General features: G+C 37.6%; 1 pseudogene; it reads right to left on the bottom strand.

The window, feature by feature from the left end:
* LOC140150763 (dynein beta chain, ciliary-like) overlaps positions 1-23,304 on the bottom strand; it is a 92,202-nt pseudogene that overhangs the window by 8,753 nt on the left and 60,145 nt on the right.

Genomic DNA, 23,304 nt, shown 5'->3' on the forward strand with positions numbered 1-23,304 from the left:
AGAGGCCTATGGTTAGTGTGTTCTGGGGACCAAATTTTTGGCCATGTCCCCACTATTACAGAGAGAAAGAGAGACATAGTGTTGACAAAGTGAGTAATGTGTGTAGGGGTATAATTTGTGTGGGGGTGTGGTGTGCAAACACCGGCGGCAAACAAGGATACACATAGAAATCTGTATGTAACAGCGGATGCAATAGAGCAACGGATGTCCACAGATTTTGGACAGTGTTAATAGATTAACAGCATAAAAATATATTATAAACAACAACCACATTTGGTGGTGTTAGCCAGTGTGCGTGCAATTTATTTGGTTATTTACTGTTACTTACGTCACGGCATACGTCATTCTGTCAGGTCTCAATGCTCTCATCATACACAGCTTTTGAAGTGAAGATTTATTCTTCCATTCCTGAGGGAATTTCTCTTTTTCTGGGCATTCACTCTCAACAAACTTCTTCCATCGTTTGGACGAGCCCTCCACGTCACGATCTAGATTACGGAATTCCTCCATGGCGCTAAGGACTGGTCACAAAAAGCAAATAAAATTTTGTGTCATTTTATTTTACAAACAGAACAAAATTAAAGAATAAATATATTCTATTGTAATAAAAAAATGAAAAAATGAAAAAAAGATAATTGAGGACCAAAACTTTGATTAACTCATGCTTTAAATATATTTCAGCAAAGTTTCAATGAAAAAAAAAATCAATATTGTTTATCCCACCCTTCAAAATAATATCTATAGGCGGACGCGGACATCCGGGTGCTTAGCAACAAATTGAGCTAATTCCCTAGCAACAAGTGAGTCAAAATAAAAACATTCCATGCACGCACTCAACTGCGCAATGTGCAGTGGCCTTTATTTGATTATTTTCATTGGCATGACGTAGCTCCGCCCTTGGCTTTATGCTGTAACTACAATAGCAAAGTTTTAAATGCAGAGAAAAATTAATATGCCCTTTTTACTGATTATACAGTAATTAAATTGAAAAGAATCCTTTTTTTTTTCAATTTGAAGGGTTAAAATGAAGTATTAATAACCAAAAGCTTGCACTGGTAATGAAACATTTGATAGTGAGTGGGAGGATTGTGACACTTACCTTAATAGCACCCCAAGAAAAATTGGGAATAAAATCCACAGGACTGGTGACGTTGGGCTGAGATGGGAAGCGTAGCAAGAAATCCAGCTCGATAGGGTTTATCTCTTTCTTCATTAACATTATCTGTTTAAGAGAACAAAAAGATGTGAAAGTTATAACTCTTAAAAGGCCAAAAAAATAAATAAAAGGTTTGTTGGTTTTACCAAGGATTCATGTTTGTATAAATTCCTGGGGATTAAGATGTACAAAGGGGAACATATAAAAAGTAAATGGCAAACAATGATTCTGCCCTGAAGAATGCTACAGTTTGACTATAATATCTCTTGGTTCTGTTTACTAGGTAAAGAAGGTAAAGATTATACCGCATAAATATCACACTCATTTAGTTTTTACAGCAATTACCAGCATTTCATACTTTTCTTTGAGAAAATAAAAGAATATTTTCCAAAATATTTTTCTTGTACATTTTTTTCTTCTACAAGCAATACTGAAATCAAAAATGCCTATGAAAATCAATTTATAATTTTCCTAAAACTATATCTAACCTACTCTGCACTGAAATGACATTAAAATATTCGGGGCATATATTGAGGAATATATTATCATTAAAACTAAAAAATATAAATAAAAAAATTAAAAAAATTTGTATTTTGGTTTTCAGGTCACCTATGAGAAGCAAACTTTTTTTAAATTTTTTAAGCTTAATGTTGGGATTGTGATATTGTTAGACCAAGTAAAATAAATAACATGTATATCGTCCCTGCCCTCACCGATTTTTGGAGATTTTCAAACATTTTTGTTATTTTTCTTATTTGCTTCCTTACTTGTTTCTAAAATTGTTGTGATGAAAAGACATGTAAGAAGTACTTGGGTATCATTTATAAACACATTGCAAACAGTTTCTTCAAGCTAGGGGTAGGGCTTTGGGGAAATAACAAAAACGTTAGGGGGCCTCCCCGATTTTATGATGTGTTGACAAACACTTTGCAATAGCAATTTTACACAGAAATGAATGGTTAAAAAAAAACAACATAATAACAAAGAATAAAGACCTCCCTCATCGATTTTTGAAAAAGTCTGAATGATATACATGTTATTTTTTTACTTGGCCTTAAATGTATAAACAAAGAGCTACAAAGTGAGTCAACAAATAAAATCACACGGAAAAATTGAAGCATTGATTTTGACTGCTTATCAACTTACCTGTATGGCCACTTGTGTGGTAAAGATGAGTTTGTCCACCTCAAAGAGGCCCCTTGTGGTATAGATAAAGACTGAGTAGGTGATAAAGTCGATTAGATTGGCTACTCGCTCCTTGATGTCTTCTGCAGGCTCGGCTCTCTCTATGGCTTTGGCGAACACCACATTGAATGCCTATAAGATAAGATTAATATGAAAAAAAATTGTCCATATTATTGAAAATTGTATGTATGGTATGGTAAGATGGCAAATTGTAGCCTACGGGCATGCTCTATTCATAATCAGGGGGTTGCAGGTTTGATTCCTGGCGGTGGTGCTATCGTGTTGTGTCTTTAGACAAGGCTCTTAACCTCTATTGTCTCCCTCCACCCAGGTGTTTATTCACCGGCGTAGTGTACGTTAGAATATGACCGTTACTAGGTCAACTGGCTCATGCTTTCTTTGTTACGAACCACTGATCGAAATGATTGCAACACAAAGCCTATGGCATATCAAAATTTGGAACAGGTGTATGAGCCCAGGCTTGAACCAGCAACTAATGGCTACTAACATGCACTATGGCAGCGAATAAATAGGTACTGGTATAATATAGTACTGGGATGGTAGAATAGACTTGTATGGGAGGAGTGGCAAATCCCCACAAGAAGTTACTTCAGGGGAGTCTGATCTAAATACTATATAATGAAAAAGATATGGGTACTTTGGCCTGTTAGTAATGCTCCAGCATGACTTTACATTTACTTTACAAACCAAAGAAATGTAAAGCCAGCCCTTAAGGGTAGTCTTAAGGTTGGTCTGAACCCTGGAATTATGAAAACTTTCGGGCCTCATAACTGCTAAATTATTAGTCTAAAGAATATAAAAGTAAACATTTTTAGAATGGAAATGACTTGATGAATTCATCTGTGAGGTCCAATTTGGGCCAAAATGCTCATTTTGGAGAAAATCACAAAAACTGTTTTTTTTGGCCCAAATTTTTCGTGCAACGTAACAAAAAAATAGTCTGGCCAAAAAAAATGTTTTTATTAATTTTTAAAAACTAGATAAAAATATCTAGGGACCGTTTTTTTATTTTTTTGAATTTTGACCTACTTTGAGAAATTTGCACCAAAATGGTCAAAAATGCAAAATTTTCAAAAAATCATAAAAAAGCCTGATTTTCGCCCAAATTTCAAATATTTCATATGGAGGTACACTTTTTTGCATTTTTTCATCTCTGCTAACATAGCCTTCGTCCGTAGCTTTTGTCAACTTTTTTAACGACATGGTAAAAGGCTTGTAAAGACAATAACAGGAAGATACAAAAAACAGTAACATTGGGCTATTCCATTTAAAATCCACACTACCTCTGTAGTAGTTTTAGCTAAAATCTTCCACAGAGGGAGTATAAGTTTTGAATAGAATAGGTAATTGGGTAACTTCCATTTCAAATACTCACACCAGTTGTGGAAGATATAGGTATAGCCATAATACAGACGGAGTATGGGTTTCAAAATGATTAACTCTGATCAAAAATACATTTGAAAAACATACTCCCCCTGTGGAAGATATTTCCAAAATATTCCACAGGGGTAGTGTGGATTTTAAATGGAATAGCCCGTTGTACAACCTTTTTTCCATTCCACAAATTGAAAAGTCAACCTTAACCATGACAAAAAAAGTACAATGTTAGTGTTAAAAATAAGAGACACACCCATGATGAAAATCTCAAGTATTTACTAACCTTGAGTGAGAACTGGTAGATAGGATTAATCTTGTTCAATTGTTAGTGTTGTAAATAGAAGACACACCTATGATGAAAATCTCAAGTATTTACTAACCTTGAGTGAGAACTGGTAGATGGGATTAATCTTGTTCAAGTCATTGAGAATGAAATAAAGCAAAGAAGCTCTTGCTGCAGCTGGGCGATACAGCTCACGTGCATCGTTGATCTTGACCTCTGTGATCTTTGCCTCTTCAACTTTGACCTCAATCTCTGCAGCAGTACGCTTGGTAGTCTCCAGGTTTTCAACCAGTGCGGTGTCTCCCAGGAAGTTGCCTTCTGCTGAAGACAGACGCGAGAGGAGGTTGTCCTCCAGTTCTTTGAGGATAATCTTGAAGTCATTTTGTTGTTTAGTCAGATCAAGCTGAAAAACAAAGACAATAAACTTAATGACAATTAGGTCTACAAACAATATCCTACATCAAATTCATCTACTTTGCTTACACCACTACTTCTACACTTACCCATCATAAAATCTTCTACACTTACCCATCATAAAATAAAAAGGGTAACAAAGACATCAAAGACTATAAGAATAAAAGTCATAGATAGGTCAAACATTTTCTGAATCTGTGTGACAAGAGAAATTTTTATCCCTATGTAAACTTTGACCTTGAAAAATTTTACACCCTCCTGAATCTTATTTGTACCGGTAAAAGAACAATAATCAGCAAAGAAACAAACTGTAACTGACAAGACCAAATAACCCCCCAAAAAAGGTGATTTCTGCTGTACCCACAGAATTAAAACCAGAGAATCAGTACTTGACCGCCATTTTGATACACACATGGGGCAAAAATTGGAGGTATTTGCATTTTGCTTGAAATGTCCATGAAACTAATCAGTGCTTGTACGCGATACTAGACACGGTTCATGGCACGACGCACTGACTGCGTCTAAGGAGCGGCGCAATGTGTTATAGTGTGCTTTTCACACAGAATTGTTTTCGTTAGTTTCTACATACTGTTGGCAAGGACTTGAATACCCCTAAATTTTTCCCCATAACTGGCCATGCTATTGCATGCATGTGGTGGTACAGGGTGTCCTGGTTCTCCTGATTAATTCTGTGGTCGGACAACATATCAGTGTGCATGACCTAATTGTTTAGAATCATTCTTTCTGCTAGATTGGTTAGGTAATTGACATAAATAAATGACATCTAACCTTAAGTTTCTCCAGATCAGGTCTTTCCTGGGCTACCACAGTAGCTAACAACTGATCTTCCAAACCATCTCTTGTGACAGTGAAATTGATGAGAGTGGTCTGTGCCTGCATCTCAGGTTTGTAATGAGGATTGGCCAACTTGGTGTGAAGGATAAGACGGAATTCAGGATTGTATTCCACTTCCTTGTCACCGATCTTAATGTATCTGTGGAGGACAACATTGTAATATGGATTATTTTTACTTTGAAGGGGACAAATGTGTCATGGAGGCTACTTAATTTATCTTGATCCACAATCTACGAGTAAACTTGAAAACTTATCACTAATATTATTTCAGCATTTTGAGCAAAGAATAACCAAATTAAAATTGGATGAAAATTGTACATTATGGCTTTAATAATCAAGACTTTTAAGAGGCTATGCAATAATTATCTACCCTTGAACGAAAAGAGGGGCAAGCAATTTTTGGCATGACAAAGGGGGGGGGGCACAATTTTTGGCAGGGTGAAAAAGGAAGCAAGAGATTTTGGAAAGTCAAAAAAAGGGGGGGCAAGACATTTTAGGCACACATTTATGTAGCACCTGGGGGGGGGGCAAAGTTTTGTTTGCATGGTGGGGAGGGCAAGCATTTTTTGGCAGGCCATTTTGAAATTTGCTCAGAAGGAGAGACAATTATTGCACAGTTCCTAATAAATCATCTTGTACATACATTAAAAATGTTTTTGGTTCTTAGCGGAGCAGATTCTAATGACCAACCTGATTTTTACACACACCTCTATATGTACATACCCCAACCTACCCACAGTAAGTAATGTGTACATAATGTATCTTGCATACAAATGATTTTGCTTTTTTGGGACAAAAGAGCTTCTGTAGAGTTACATACCTGCCCTTTTTAATGGTATTTCTTCCTAGCACTGGGTCTAGCACAGGATCAACAGATTCCTCCATATTCTCAATCAACACAGTATCACCATTGGAGATAGCTCTTTCAATGGTATCCAAATAGCCTCTCTGTCCAATACGCACCACACACAGAGTTTCACCATACTTGGATTTGATCCATTTTACACCTTGAAGCTGTGGATCAATCATGAGAGGCCAACGCTCACAGTTGCTGAGGATGGTGGCGTTTTCTGTTGACATGCGATCGCTCGGCAAACCTTCGTTATTCCATCCTGCTATGGTGGCATCATCAGTCAGCATAGTCAGAGGATCTAGGCCTTCTGTTGAAGGAACAGGTACCTGGGAAAAGAATAGAATAGAAATAGATGACAGATTGATCCCGTCAAGGGGAAGATTACACTTCTTCACATAGATTTGTGCCTTTTCTCTATGGGACAAATCATCAAGTTCTTGTTCAAACAAACAAACAAACAAACAAACAAACAAACAAACAAATAAATAAATAAATAAATAAATAAATGCTGACATTCAAGGTTAAACCTGTAATTAATAAATAAATAAATAAATATAAATATAAATAAATAAATAAATAAATAAATAAATAAATAAATAAATAAATAAATAAATAAATAAATAAATAAATAAATAAATAAATAAATAAATAAATAAATAAATAAATAAATAAATAAATAAATGCTGACATTCAAGGTTAAACCTGTAATTTAGGAGCCCAATTACAAACTAATGATTAAGAAAACAAGAATTATGTGGTTTGTAATTACGGTGGCTCCACAACAATGGTTTGTAAAGAAAAAAGACTTGTAAATACAAAGAATATGCAAAATATCATTAATATTCATAAATGAGCAAATGACATGACACACGCTATACAACACATTGGATGACTTTTTGCTGATTTGACCCGTCATCCAACAGACATTCAGAACCATGCATGATTGAATCAGTCAAAAATACCAAATGTCAAAACATTTGCTTAGTATCATTTTACCTTTTGGCCTTTCATGAATGGTAGCCACATGTTGTCCATCAAATCTAATCTGTAGGTCTTTGTGAAGGAGCCGACATAGGACACAAATGCTGTGATCAACAGCACATCACCAGCTGAAAAATGAAAAGAAAGAAAACAAAAAATAGCAAATTGGACTTTTCCACTTAAAATCCAGGAAGATGTTAGAAATATGTTCCAAAGGCTAGGGAGTATGAATTTCAAAAGGAATGAACACATTAAGCAGCTCATGGAATGAACACATTAAAGGTGGGTAACCTGATTGACAATCTCATCCCCCACTTTACCTCATCAAAATGCTGATTTTGGTATCAGATGAAAGATCATATTTTTCTCATAAACATATTGAAATTTGGCGTTCCAAAGCGGTATATTTCCGAAGAAATCATCAAAAAACTGCCGAATTAGTCTCAAATATGGTATACCATATTTGAGACTAATTAGGTAGTTTTTTGAAGATATCTTCGGAAATACACTGAGTTGGAACTTTTAATTTCAATATGTTTATGAGAAAAATAGGGCCTTTCACTTGAAATCAATATATTACATGATCATGATGATTATCATTAATAAAAACACTGTAGACTACCAATATCACGCTGTATAAATGTTGGTAATTCCATTAGGAATTAGTCACATTTACAAAAAAACATTTACATGTTCTTTTTGCATGAGTGCTTGAAAGGGATGACAATTTATATTATATGTAAGTTTTAAAGAATTTGATTTTCCAAATATATCAGGTCACCTTCCTTTAACGCGGCTGTGTACTCTAGCCATTGTTTCTTTCTCAAAATTGAGTTTTTATGATATGTTTGTACCTTGTTATGTTTTTTATAAATACAAGGAATGAAAATCCAGATTTGTAAACTCCAACTGCAATATTTTAAGGATTTTATTTCACTATTCCACTCGTGTTTGAAATTGAAAAGGAAAGAAAATCTTTGTTGTACCAGCAAAGGTACACGCAGCAAGAACAACTCATCGCGTTGCATATGCACCGCGCAATTTGTTAACGCACAAATCACGCGACGATACTGCCGACGCTTATCTGCATGCGCCGCGCGATCTTATGGAAACACCACGGAAGCACTGATTTCACAAAAACCTAGTGGTCAAATGGCTCCGCTTTAGCTGATAAAATGTGGGTTTTTTCATGTTCTTTCCCCAGTTTTAAATATCACCATTTTAATTGATTTCGCTCATACTTCTCATGTGGCTGTGGTTTTTCATGATGTTCACGTAATATAAGTTACAAAAAACGAAAACTGTCGCATTCTCCTGTGAGATTCGATGAAAGTGCAAAATGTGACCACTTTAAACTTCAACGCCATTATTTCAATGTTCATTTTCTCGGTAAAATGACGATTTAGGTACCACGATAACTCAATAAATACAGCATCTCTAGGTAAGCAAATATGATCATCGTAAAAAGCATGATCGACTCAAGAAACGGTTTTCTCATTTTTTTATATTTTGGTCTATTTCCGATTTTGGGCATCATTTTGTGCAAATAGGCATTTTTCATTACTCGTTGACTGCCGATAAAACGCCCAATAAAGACTTAGTCACCGGACCGCGCCGGCCAGTTAAAGTACATGCCCTATCACACCACTCCACACCATACATAAATTCTCCCAGTCACATTTCCCAAATATGAAATTAAAAAATTCAAATTTTAATTTACTTCTTTTAAAGTTTGGCAGAGGCGGGTTCGAACTCACGGCAAACGCTTAGTATTCTATGAGCCTAGCGCCTTAGACCACTAGGCCACTTGTCTTCTTGTTATTCATTTGAAACTTATTTAAAAATATAATCGCAACTTCAACATAGGCCTACCACGTGACAAGCAAAGGCAGAAAACGTGATTATATTTTGGAATTTTATCTGCTTAAAACATTAATGTGTATTATAATAGAGCTACCATTATTTATATTGTTGAATTAGCAGTTTATAGAGACAATTAATCTGAAAGGTCCTATGATACATACACAATACATAAAATCGATTTTGATCTTCGGCATTACTCGGTGACCTCCGATAAAACGCCCAATAACGCCGGTCAGTTAAAAAAAATGCTTAAGTACATGCCCTATTGAGATAAGCAATCCTTTTGTGATATGTCCATTCATCCATATAATAATAGCAATCAGATTTTTGGATGGATGTTTTACACAGTGATTGGAGAACACACCACTCCACGCCATACATAAATTCTCCCAGTCACATTTCCCCAATATGAAATTTTTAAAAAGTAAAATTTTAATTTTAATTCAAGTTTGGCAGAGGCGGGGTTCGAACTCACGGCTCACCGCTTTGGCTAGTATCACGTATACCATACGTCCAGCGCCTTAGACCGCTCGACCACGAAGAACTTGATAGTGTCATCGTGAAAATTTATACATATAATATTAATAAATCGCAACTTCATTACTGCATCATATTTTGGAATTTTATCTGCTTAAAACATTAATGTGTATTATAATAAAGCTACCATTATTTATATTGTTGAATTCTCAAGCGCATAGAGACAATTAATACGAGGGTCCTATGAATAGGCCTACATACACAATACATAAAATCGATTTTGATATCGGCCACGTGCTCTGCTGTGCATGTGGTTTCCAGATGGCGGAAGTTGTATTACGAAGTGCATCCGAACTCCATTTTGAAGCAAATTATTTTGACAAGGCATTGGAATGTTCCAGTTTGCATCCTAAATCCACATTAGACCCCTAATTTTATTTACAAAATCAAAAGATTAGATTATCATAAACAACAAAGCGGTAATCTTTTGTCGGGTCTAATGTGAAAATTACATTAAAAAAATACAGTTTTTACAGAATTAATTTTCACTTAATTCCAAAAAAAAAATGGCGTATATAAGATTGAAATAAATTATCTACCTTCTATACTAGATCAATTGTGACGCAAGTTGTTATCAAAAATTGTTGTGATAGATGTACAGTTAATATTCATATATTCCATTACCTATCTGATGGTACAGTTTTTACACAGAAAATATTTATTTGAAAAACCTGCCACTCGGCTTTTTCCGGAAAGGTCACATGGTCGCCGTGACCTGTGCAATAATTACAATTAAATTTTTCTTATTCTAACAGCAAGCGTTTCTAGAATATATTATGGCGAAATGTGGTGTAATTGGAGAAGAAGCTATGTAAATAATCAAAAGTACATGTCTACAAATTGACAAGGACAACTCCTTTTATCAAAATTGTTTTCACCTATTGCTCAGTATGTTAATTAATCCGATTAATTACGTAATTTCGCCAGCGTATGATATATCAGTACTAATATGTAGGCCCAAGGAGGTTAGATATAGAAAGAAGAGGAAATAGATTACGTATCGCATATTGGTCCTTTGTGCCTATTAGAGTTTCCGCCAAGGGAGGAAGAAAAAAAGGAGGAGGGGGGGAAGGAGAGAGAGGGAGAGGAGACCGATGGAGTCATAGGGCTCTAAATTACATAGGCGTAGATCGGGGAATAAATGCCACAATATTTTGCCAGGGGGATGGTCAATATAATCACCCCCCCAATATTGACGCCTGTGTATTGGTTTGTGTCGAAATTAACCTCATATTTGGCCATTTTATAGCCACAAAATGCCATTTTTAGCGCTTTTCTTGTGCGAATTTATTCCACTTTTGTCCCATATTTCACCAGTTTAGTTTCAATAGGCCTATGCTAAAATTTTCACAAGATTTGTACCATAAGGTTCACTGTACTGGGTACTTTTAAAAATCCTAACCTAACCTAAACATAACTTTAACCCTTAGATTGGAGCTCTACTAGAAGTAAAAATATAGATAGTGAACGAATTTAGTATTTCTATATCTATGTGAGAATGATACAATAGAGGCCCTGCATTGATTGGCTCCAAACAAAGGTTTTCAACCGGTGTCCTTCACCGTAGTTATGGTGGAGTGCAGTCCATTCAATCAAATGTTGTCATCAACCTATTTGATCGTAGTGCAGGATTATGTGTGTGAGACGAACTGTCACACGGTAGATTGCAATCATGCTTTTGTTGAATGCATTTGAGTAGTCCGCCATATTTACGGGATGATACGTCGCATGCAAGGCCTCTATATGACATGATGAACATAGTCATTGATGCATCAGTTTTAAAATAGACTAGGCGGTTACCCATATTTGGCGGTTCTCGGCTGGGCGCGATTACCAGGCTGATGGTGACATGCCCATATGACAATTTTTACTAATTTGACCTCAGATGACCCCAGGGTGACATTGGATGACCCCAAAATGACCTAAACTTATAACTCTAAATGTTGACTGTACCTACCAAGTTTCATGCCCATATATGAGCTTTTACTAATTTGACCTCAGATGACCCGTGGTGACCTTGGATGACCCCAAAATGACCTTCAAAAAATGTTGCTTTAAATGTTGACTGTACCTACCAAGTTTCATGCCCATACGACACCTTTTAGTAATTTGACCTTAGATGACCCCTGGGAGGGGACCCCGTGGTCAGATGACTTAACGAACATAAACATCTTCTTGCCAGCACAGAACTATACCCACCCACCGAGTTTGAGCCCGTACGACCTAGTTTCATGCCCATATGACAGTTTTAGTCATTTGACCTCAAATGACCCCTGGGAGGGAGCCCGGGGTCGGACGACTTAACGAACATAAACATCTTCTTGCCAGGACAGAACTACACCCACCCACCGAGTTTGAGTCCCGTGCGACCTAGTTTCATGCCCATATGACAGTTTTTAGTCATTTGACCTCAAATGACCCCTGGGAGGGACCCCCGGCGCCTTACAACTTAACAGCCATGAGCAGCGTAAGGCCCTGACACAACGTGGCCCACGCACCGAGATAGAGACCAGTACGACCTAGTTTCATGCCCATATGACAGTCTTTAGTCATTTGACCTCAAATGACCCCTGGGAGGGGGCCGGATGACTTAACGAACATAAACTTCTTCTTGCCAGGACAGAGCTACACCCACCCACCGAGTTTGAGCCCGTGCGACCTCGACGGCCTCACATTAGCAGTCACAGACAAAACCTAAATCTACAGAATATATCCATTACTCGTCGATACTCGAAAGAGCTCAAAATAAATAACTTAGAAAATTTTCTGGATGTCCTTTAACATGTTTTCATAGTTAACCATCGTTAGCCATGGAAATCTATCATGAGAACTGACCGGTGACTAAGTCCGATTTATTGGGACGCGTTTATCGGCAGTCAACGAGTAATGTGAATTTTAAAAAGTTCATTTTGATGCCTTATATGGTCAATATCTCAAAAAATAAGGCCAATATCAAAAAAATAAAAAAAACGTTTTTGGAATGGAGCCTCAAGATTGAGCTAAAACAAAATAAAATATTTTGGAAAGAGTGTTTTTTGTTATGATGTACCTAACAAATATTGCCAAAAACTCACTTTTTTGTGATTTTCTTCAAAATTGTTGTTTTTACCCCAAATCTGTATTTATATTAAGATTTATTGATGTCTTGCCTTCATAAAATGTATACTTTTATATGTTTTTGCGAATAATTACAAAGTTATTGCACTTTTACTACATGCATGTCTGAGAGTACACAGCCACCTTAAGCAGCTCCATTTGAATGTCATACAAGCTCTGAGAAATATTTTTCCTGAATCCTCCACAGAGTGCAAGTGTCAACTAAGAGTTGGTTAATGTGTAAATTCCATTTGAAATTCATACTCCCCTTTTGGTCAATATTTCCAAACTCTTTCACTGGGGAGTGTGGACTTTAAATGGGTTACCCCATTGCTTGTCTCAGTAGGTACCAAGTAGTACATTCAATAATTGGTTATCTTTTACTGTACTCTACCATTCACATACATGTGTATGCACTCTTCAGGGATGTATGTAGCAGAGTTGTTTGTCCATTTCCTAGGCATTGGAAAACTCTCACTTTGAAGGTGGGGGGGGGAAGGGGAAGTTAAATCGCTGACTGTTCTATAAAGTCACCATTGAATATACTAGTAAGTAGTTGGGTATTCTGAAAGAATTCAAGAATAATTAATTAAAGCTAGTTATGTAGGACTCCCTATACCGCCACGTACAATCGCGCAGTCAGTTATGGGTTGAAAATTGGGTGTATTCGGGTTCTTCCCGAGGATGTGCGGAGACGAACAAAACTCGCATGCAGGTCGCATCAAGTGCATCTCTCATGACAACAAATGCCTCGAGCGTATTCCAATGTTAACCGAATACCCCCGATTTTTACTCCATGCCTGTATCAAGATGGTGATTGAATCCAGGTTCTCCTTCACTAATTCTGTGCGTTGTACTAAAATTACAGCTATACTTACGCAACATTTTCTCTTGTTCCTTGAATGCAGCTACTGCTTCTCCCCAACGTACATTCTCAGAAGCCAGTCCACCCACAAGCCTATTGGCAAGGGTGATGGTTTTCTGAGTGGATTCAGCTAAAATTACAGCTATACTTACGCAACATCTTCTCTTGTTCCTTGAATGCAGCTACTGCTTCTCCCCAACGTACATTCTCAGAAGCAAGTCCACCCACAAGCCTATTAGCAAGGGTGATGGTTTTCTGAGTGGATTCAGCTAAAATTACAGCTATACTTACGCAACATCTTCTCTTGTTCCTTGAATGCAGCTACTGCTTCTCCCCAACGTACATTCTCAGAAGCAAGTCCACCCACAAGCCTATTAGCAAGGGTGATGGTTTTCTGAGTGGATTCAGCTAAAATTACAGCTATACTTACGCAACATCTTCTCTTGTTCCTTGAATGCAGCTACTGCTTCTCCCCAACGTACATTCTCAGAAGCAAGTCCACCCACAAGCCTATTAGCAAGGGTGATGGTTTTCTGAGTGGATTCAGCTAAAATTACAGCTATACTTACGCAACATCTTCTCTTGTTCCTTGAATGCAGCTACTGCTTCTCCCCAACGTACATTCTCAGAAGCAAGTCCACCCACAAGCCTATTAGCAAGGGTGATGGTTTTCTGAGTGGATTCAGCTAAAATTACAGCTGTACTTACGCAACATCTTCTCTTGTTCCTTGAATGCCGCTACTGCTTCTCCCCAACGTACATTCTCAGAAGCAAGTCCACCCACAAGCCTATTAGCAAGGGTAATGGTATTCTGAGTGGCTTCAGCTAAAATTACAGCTATACTTACGCAACATCTTCTCTTGTTCCTTGAATGCCGCTACTGCTTCTCCCCAACGTACATTCTCAGAAGCAAGTCCACCCACAAGCCTATTAGCAAGGGTGATGGTTTTCTGAGTGGATTCAGCTTCTTGTTGACATTTCAGCTTAGCTGCTGTAGCCGTTTCAAATTCCGCTGTCAATTCGGCTAAGTTAGCATCCAATTCCTGCATGGTTAGAAATACAGATACAAATTGGTATTCCTACTTGTTGGCAAAGTCTGACTTTAATTGGCAACATCTGTAGATTAAATTCAGACTTCTGCTTTCCCCATGGTACATTTAGAATTGGGTAAATGAACCATGAGATGGTCAGAGTACTCCGTCCTTAGGAGGGAATGTCAAGCTGTCAGTCACATGTACAGAGAGCCATAACATTTACCTCACAGTCAGTTTCAAAAGGAGTAGAGGTTAATTCCACACTAAGGCCAAAAAAAAAGGTTTGTTTCACATTTGCTAAAAAATGCCAAGTGCTATGTGATTTTAAAATTTATTATCGAAAAGAGTTATGTTAATGCGATTTTTTTTCCCTCCAGTCGGCGAATACTATTTTTTGTAAAGGAAATCGCACAACATAGTTTGTATTGAAAAAATGTATTCCCACTGCTGCCGTCCAAAAGACGCTTGACTATGTCACTCAATGTTGCGTTCCCCAACACTTTATGCAGAGCCAAATTCCGTAATATTCCACGCCCCCTTTTCTGTGATTCTAACCCGTATGATCATCTTCCCAAATGTGTAATAAAAATGACAAAAAATACAAAATTTCACCCATACTATTACTCAATACCGCATACAATGTTTACCAATGCTGTCATGTCAAATCTAATAGACTCATTTGCATGCTTGGTTGCTTGGTTTGTTGTGATGTATATGTGACCAGTTCCAACAAAACCTGGAACAAGTCGCCAGGCATGTTTTTGAGTTATACGCCTTTAAATGTGAATTTATTTTCATGGTATTTGACCTTGGGACTGAGTGGACTTTCAAATCCTTGAAAGTTCTTATTACAAAGAGGATTATTTAATCAATAATTGACAGTTGAACTATGATAATCCCTATTCAATCTTGTGTAAGGCAGGAAACTAATAGAGGTTATCCGTGTTCTATAAGCTGCATATCCTATCAGCGACTGCTATACCTTGTTTAGGACTTTAAAAAGAAGTACCTGAATGTGCAACCATAACTGTTTCAAAATAGCCGGCCAAAGTCATGCAGGTAACTCCAAGGTCATACATTGAATTGGTTTGAATGAGGAATACTACGGGAACCAGCGCCTTTTGTTAGAAGTCACACATGAGTGAAGTGGATAACCTCTATTAGCACATTACTTAGACTAGCAATGTTGCAAAAATATCAAGGTTTTATTTACAAAAGTATTGATGCTATGTATATAATTTTGGTATCATTTTAAAGCTTATTGTCCCGTGCTTACAATTTTATTCAAATCATGAAATGTCAAAAATGCGCCTTTAATTGTTCTTGGTTTTGTCGGAACGGGTCACATATGTACTGTCCTGCGAGTATGAGGATATGATCCTGTGTCATATACTGGGGTACCCAAAAAGGGTGCAAAAAATGTGCAGCTTGGATATCAAAACACTGTCTCTTGAGTATTCCTTCACTTAGAAAATTCAATTAGGTCTTAAATTGAGGCTAATTTATTCTAGTTTACTCATGTTTTTATCCTGTTTTAAAATATTTTAAAATTATTTTCTTATGACGTTTGGCATGAAATGTGCCAAGGGTGGCTGAGGATTAGGGGAGGAGGATTAGGGGAGGATTCATATCAGTAAATTTGATTTAAAACCCCATTAAAAATTTGAATCTAGTAAAAAAATATCTAAATGGACTCCCAGACATCTAAACCAAGTAAATAAATCCAGAAGTTCATTTAAAAGACCAATACTTGCTCAGAATGATTGTAAATGTAGCAAAAAGAGGTGGGGTTACATCCTCCCTACTTTGTGATTGTTTTTGCCCGCACTCTCTCATTTTTTTAACCAATTTCCATAAAAAATGTGTCAAAATGCTCAGGAGGATGAACCACTTCAAATGAGATGTGTAGGTAAAATGTTTGAACCATTTAATTTTTTTACTATGTAACACAAAGGTACCCCAGGTTGTGACACAGGACCATATACAAAGGCGGTGCAAATGACTAGGCATTGCGATGGGCTTTGTAAATTTACCATACCACAAGTAAGTCTGCCAACATTTTGCACATTTGTGGGAATGGGTCACATATACATATGATAATAATCCTACTTACAGCAATCCTGGCTTTGATGACAGATAATTTATCCTGGGCAGCAGCCAACTCATCGTTAGCTTTCTGTAATTGAATACGCTTGGGTTCCACTTCGCAGTACACTTCATAGAACATGACAATGTTGATTGCCCAGGCACACAGACCAGCAGCAGCCAACGATTTGCTTTTGATGTTCTCTGGTTCAAATTCCTTATCGGCAAGGAACGGCTTGATGGCTTTCAGGCAGGTCTCAGGGATGTGTTCTTTGTCGTAATTGATTAAAGCATCCAAGAAGGCGTCAACCTAGGGCAAGATTTGGAAAGAATATATAAATAACAACCTTGAAGAGCCATTCAGAGATTTTGAATTGAATAATTTTTCGCACAAATTTGTTCTATAAATAATTATTTTATAATTTGCACAAGCAATGTTACTAATCATAGTTTAAATTTCAATACACATTCAGATATTTCAAGTTGAATAATTTTCATGCAAATATTAATTTAATGAAGACCCTACATACACATTTTAATATTCGAACCTACCTTTGCCATCATGACCTTGGCAGCCTTCCAACTCTTATCTTTAGGAACTTTGCCTCCTGGAGCCATATCTAGTCAATATTGCAACCTACCTTTGCCATCATGACCTTGGCAGCCTTCCAACTCTTATCTTTAGGAACTTTGCCTCCCGGAGCCATATCTAGTCAATATTGCAACCTACCTTTGCCATCATGACCTTGGCAGCCTTCCACTCTTATCTTTAGGAACTTTACCTCCTGGAGCCATATCTAGTCAATATTGCAACCTACCTTTGCCATCATGACCTTGGCAGCCTTCCAACTCTTATCTTTAGGAACTTTACCTCCTGGAGCCATATCTAGTCAATATTGCAACCTACCTTTGCCATCATGACCTTGGCAGCCTTCCAACTCTTATCTTTAGGAACTTTACCTCCTGGAGCCATATCTAGTCAATATTGCAACCTACCTTTGCCATCATGACCTTGGCAGCCTTCCAACTCTTATCTTTAGGAACTTTACCTCCTGGAGCCATATCTAGTCAATATTGCAACCTACCTTTGCCATCATGACCTTGGCAGCCTTCCAACTCTTATCTTTAGGAACTTTACCTCCTGGAGCCATATCTAGTCAATATTGCAACCTACCTTTGCCATCATGACCTTGGCAGCCTTCCAACTCTTATCTTTAGGAACTTTACCTCCTGGAGCCATATCTAGTCATTATTGCAACCTACCTTTGCCATCATGACCTTGGCAGCCTTCCAACTCTTATCTTTAGGAACTTTACCTCCTGGAGCCATATCTAGTCAATATTGCAACCTACCTTTGCCATCATGACCTTGGCAGCCTTCCAACTCTTATCTTTAGGAACTTTACCTCCTGGAGCCATATCTAGTCAATATTGCAACCTACCTTTGCCATCATGACCTTGGCAGCCTTCCAACTCTTATCTTTAGGAACTTTACCTCCTGGAGCCATATCTAGTCATTATTGCAACCTACCTTTGCCATCATGACCTTGGCAGCCTTCCAACTCTTATCTTTAGGAACTTTACCTCCTGGAGCCATATCTAGTCAATATTGCAACCTACCTTTGCCATCATGACCTTGGCAGCCTTCCAACTCTTATCTTTAGGAACTTTGCCTCCTGGAGCCATCAGACACATGACAGCACTTGTAACCATAACAACAGCAGCAGGGGGTGAGCCAAAGGCTTTCAATTCAGTCAGGTTACCCTATAGATTCAAATATATATATATCTCAAAGTTAATGGTTTACCAAACAATATACAAATACAAAATGTTAACACAAGATTTGTACATTTTTACCACTGAGTTTCTACCCTTAATTGCGACACTGGTAATTGACAGTTGCAGGGCAGGCCATTCCTAAAAAGGTGACTCGTGCAAATGTGCAAAAAGGTGATCTGAGATTCTTAGTCAGTGACTGTGGATTAGAGTGTAAGCTTTGAATTTCATTGGTTTCTTGATGCCGTCTAACACACGGTGGATGGCATCGGCCACATTGTAGCGGAACACGCTTGTCAAGGCACGCTCAAGTAGCGCGTTGTAGAGCGTAATTAATGCACAAACAAGATAGCAGTATGCAAAAGACTGCAGTAAGCACAACTAAAATGGTAAACAAGTTCATTCAGAATAAAGAGACTTTTCATAACAGTTACTTAATAATACACAAACGAGCTTGCAGTATGCGCCGGGTCTAAAATAAAATAAGAACCCTTACCTTGTTCAAGGTATTCAAGGCTTCCTGTGCAGCAAGAAGAGCAGGTTCAGCTTTGGCCAAATCCCTCTCACAATCCTGCTGCTTCTTGGACACCTCTTCATTAATCTTGGTAACCTTCTTTTCTTCTCCATCTGCAAACTCTTTCTCCTTGCTGACTTTCTCCGTTTCCACGCCAACCTTTTGGATAAGCTTGTCGGCATCTTCATTTTTAATTTTCAACTCCTCTTCTTGAGAAGCAAGTTTGGCTTTCAAGTCATCCACCTACAACCATGAGAAAGAGGTTCAATAAAAAAAGAGGAAAAGCACCAAAAAGGGGGGAAATTAATTAATCTCTTATACTTTTGTACAGGGAAGGAAAATTTAAAAAGGAGGAATTCCTCTAATCAGAGGAAGAATCTCATGCCTGCTACAAGAGAGATATCCAATGAAGAAATTGCTTTACTGAACTTAACAAGCCATAATAAAAAATATTTCATTAAAAATTTATTGAAAAGAGAAGAAAACATAACCGCTTTTACTTTTACTAAGGCCAGAGGTACTTTACATTCAAAATCTGGGACAGAATTCTTGAACAAACCAATACAAAAGAATGCTAGAATGAACTAATACAGTTTGTGTCAGGTCACTTGAGAATCCGCTTGAGAACACACAATTTTCCGTCATTTCTAAAGCTGACTTTATAATCTATCGCTTTTTCAGAAAAGTGAATCCCACACATGCACAGTGAGCATGCGTGTGATTCCCTTTGCTATAAATGCTGAGTACAAATTCAGCTTTATACAATGACTGATTTACAGTGACATTACTTCAGCAAATATTGCACAAAGTGACTCGGATGCTCCATAGCCACTGTAGTTGAGAAAACCCTCTCTGCCACAAAATAGATATGAACTGCAAACAACTAACTCACCTGTTGGGCAGTACTCTGCAGCTTGGTCAGACCATTCTCTAGACGTTGCATCTTGGCAGTCAACTCTGAACTCTTGACCTTCAGCAGATTTTGATAGAGAAACGATCTGTTCCAGGAAACTCTTGGGTGTGGTGTAGTTATATCTCCTCTCATTGGTCAGATAAGCTTTGCTGGTCTCATTTACACTGGTGTGCACATAAGACAGGAACTCAGCGACGGAACCTTTTAGGTCATTCTGTGTTAAACATTTCACAAAACATGCAAAATTTTTAAGAGCACAAACAACTTACGTCTTAAAATCAGTCCAAGTTATGTACGCAAATGAATGTTTACAAAATGTAGCCTTTTTTAAAATATTGCTTCTTTCCATTTATCTTCTTTAACTAGAAAAAATGATATTTATTTTGTTTCAATATGGCTGTACCGTTTCCCACGGCTGTTTATTACTACCACTTTCATCTAGGGCACCCTCAATTCAAGGGTTCCTGATATTATTACATAAGCTGTAACTATCTACAACCTACGTACAATAATATATAAACCTAAATTCGTAAATTTTACACCTACTAGACGCTACATAAGTTCAGATAAATATCCAAGATGAATTGATAGGTACAGCTTAGACACAAGAAACACATTTATTTGATCTTTTGATTGACTGTCGATGCTGCTTCGATGCTTGTTATTAATGAACTATCGACTAATTAATCAGAATTAAAGGTAAATTGGTCAGACCATTCATTTAGGTAAAAGTAAAGGAATCAAACCTGCTTTTTTTAAGAACACAGTGTCCATCTCTCTTTTGTTAGCAGTTAGGCCAGACTCCACCGTGAAATGTTGCTGTGGGGGAATCACCACACCTCCTCCACAGCGAGTCTGTTACTTTCCCAGCATTTAAAAATTTATACACTTGGGTGAAGAGAAGTAATTGAGATAAAGTACCTTACTCAAGGGCACAACACAATGGTGTTGCTGGGGCTTGAACCCTCAATCTACTGATTATGAGCCGAACCTGTTCCGCTCGGCCAACGTGTACCAAATTCTCTGGTAATATTTATCGTAATAATAACCAGTGGCTGGATGAACCACTATTTAAATAGGTGGTCTAGCTTAGTGTGCCCCTACAACTTTATTGTACTTACAGGAAGCAGTTCATTTGAATCCAAGAACCGTTTGCTGACAGAAATTAGAGCTTCTTGTGGCCACTCGTGGAACCAATCAATACTGGTACAGTTGACTACAGCTGGGAATTTACTTTCTACGTACGAAGAGTCACACCGACAGGGAGAAACACAAAACAACCTGTGGAAAGAGGAATATTTTTTGTTTATATAAAGATGTGCTTATTTCTAATGATTTTGAAGTTTGTTCGAGCATACACACTAAGGGTTGAGAGCCGGGCATAAACAATGTTAATGCCTGACAGCTTTAGCATATACTAAAGAAGAAAATGGCATTTTGGGGAATGCTACAGAGTTTTTGTTGTTATTTAATTAATACAATCACCAAAAGTTGGCAAATGTATGAAGAGGGTTCATTAATAGAATTGAGGGTATGATCGTTGTACATGCCCCCGGTTCTATCTCAGGCATAAATAATCAATTGTGCCCTTTATTATATTAATGAACCCATAATTAATGAGATGATCATACTTTGTTTTAAGTAAGTAACAGTGAGCATTTATAACTTCAATGTGGATATTTTGGTTTGAACCAAATCTTTGTTTAAATCATTAAATCATTGTTGTGTACAACATAATCAACATCATTTTGGGAGTGCAAAGCCGTTTTTGCCATATTTGTCACCCATGCTCAGTGAACTGCACAAGGCACTTCACGGGTTATACAAGGACAGTTGATAGCAATGGGCTATTCCAGTTGAAATTGTGATGTGCCCTCAGTAATTTAATTATTTAACTTGTTTACAAGCTGAAAGTATGTCATGAGAATTATGAGACCAGGGGAAGCACCTTGGAAGTGATCATGCAAGAGTTTGTGTGTTATGGCATGTTCTGGGGGAATTCCCTTTCAATCATCAGGTGATCAAAACAAACTGAATCAGAGTTATTAATATCATAGGGGATTTTCCATAATACTCAATATTCTGTGCACCATCAGAATATTCTGTGCACCATCAGGGGGAAACCCTTGGATTGTGAAATTGAGATCATTTTGGAAAGTCCCTCCAGGAAGTAAATGTGACAAAGTAGTCTATAAATAGATTTTGGGTTTTCTGGTGTATAAAAGCTGGAGGCTTGAGTTTGGACTTTACAGAATGTCATGGGGGATTGTAAACTCCACATGTGTGTGATGGTCTTTGTGCTTCAAAAAAGAAGTACATTTTAACCTGTTTATATAGCCAATAATTGAGCTACTTTAATACAGCAACGAAGGAGATTGCGAGCACACAAAAGTGCTCTTCCTCATCAAAAGAATAAAGTTCTTCTGTCGAATTGCTGGAGTTTGCTGGGTTTGTGAAGGCCACGCATCTGTCAAAACAGCGGAGCTGTGTTAAAGAAACTTGTTCCCTGGAAAAAGAGTGATTAGTGAAAGAAACACCATTTTTGGAGAAAGCAGCGCAAGGAGATATATTTTGGAGAAAGCAGCGCAAGAAGATAAGTAATAGGAGAAAGCAGCATCATTTTCGTGTGAAGATTTCATACGCAAGGATATTTATAAATGCAAGTGTACACTGGACTTCGCTGATTTTCGCAGGACAAGTGAATAAGGATAATTATATTACATCAGTCATCCAGAACATTGCAAGAACTCTAGGATCACCAACAAGAAGACCGCTGGTTAAGTACCGATAGAATAAAACTGATTGTGTGATTTTATTGTAAATGCAATATTGTTGTTATATGTACCAAGCATACTTTGTTTTCAATTAAAGATTTTGTTAGCTTAATCAAACAGTGTATTTGTGTTGTGCATTCATGTGAGTTCGGGTAAAAGGTGATTTTGGCCTTGAGTCGGTACGACTCGTAACAAAATCCATAAACCCACTCTATAACACACACCCCTATGGAAGACACAACCTTAATCTCCCACACTTGGGGTGTAGATTTCAAATTGAGTCATCATTCCGGTAATTCCATGTGAAATTTGTATTTCCCGTGGGGAAGATTAAGAGCATGTCTTCCATAGGGATGTATGGATTTGACCTGCAATACCCCAATCTGGTATTCATCCGTATGCAGAAATGCAACAATAAACTACCGTACCCACCTTCAACTGTCGTCTCAGCCTGTCAATAAAGAATTTCCAGCAATTCTCCCTGGTGTCTTCCAATCCTTGACCTTTGACCTCATTTCTGACCCCTGATATAATATTTTCCACCTCATCATCTGCAAACAGATCAGGAATTTCTCCAGATGCGAGCAGATCGTTGATGAGCACCAGGAATTTCTCGTCGGACACCTGTGCGTCAGTCATCAGGAACATGGTACCAACGTTTTTCAGACCAGCCTTCAAGCATGTGCTGGCAAGATCAAGCTGTTTAAGAAAACAAGGGAAACA

This window comes from Amphiura filiformis, chromosome 4 (assembly GCF_039555335.1).
Source record: "Amphiura filiformis chromosome 4, Afil_fr2py, whole genome shotgun sequence".
Lineage (NCBI taxonomy): Eukaryota > Metazoa > Echinodermata > Ophiuroidea > Amphilepidida > Amphiuridae > Amphiura > Amphiura filiformis.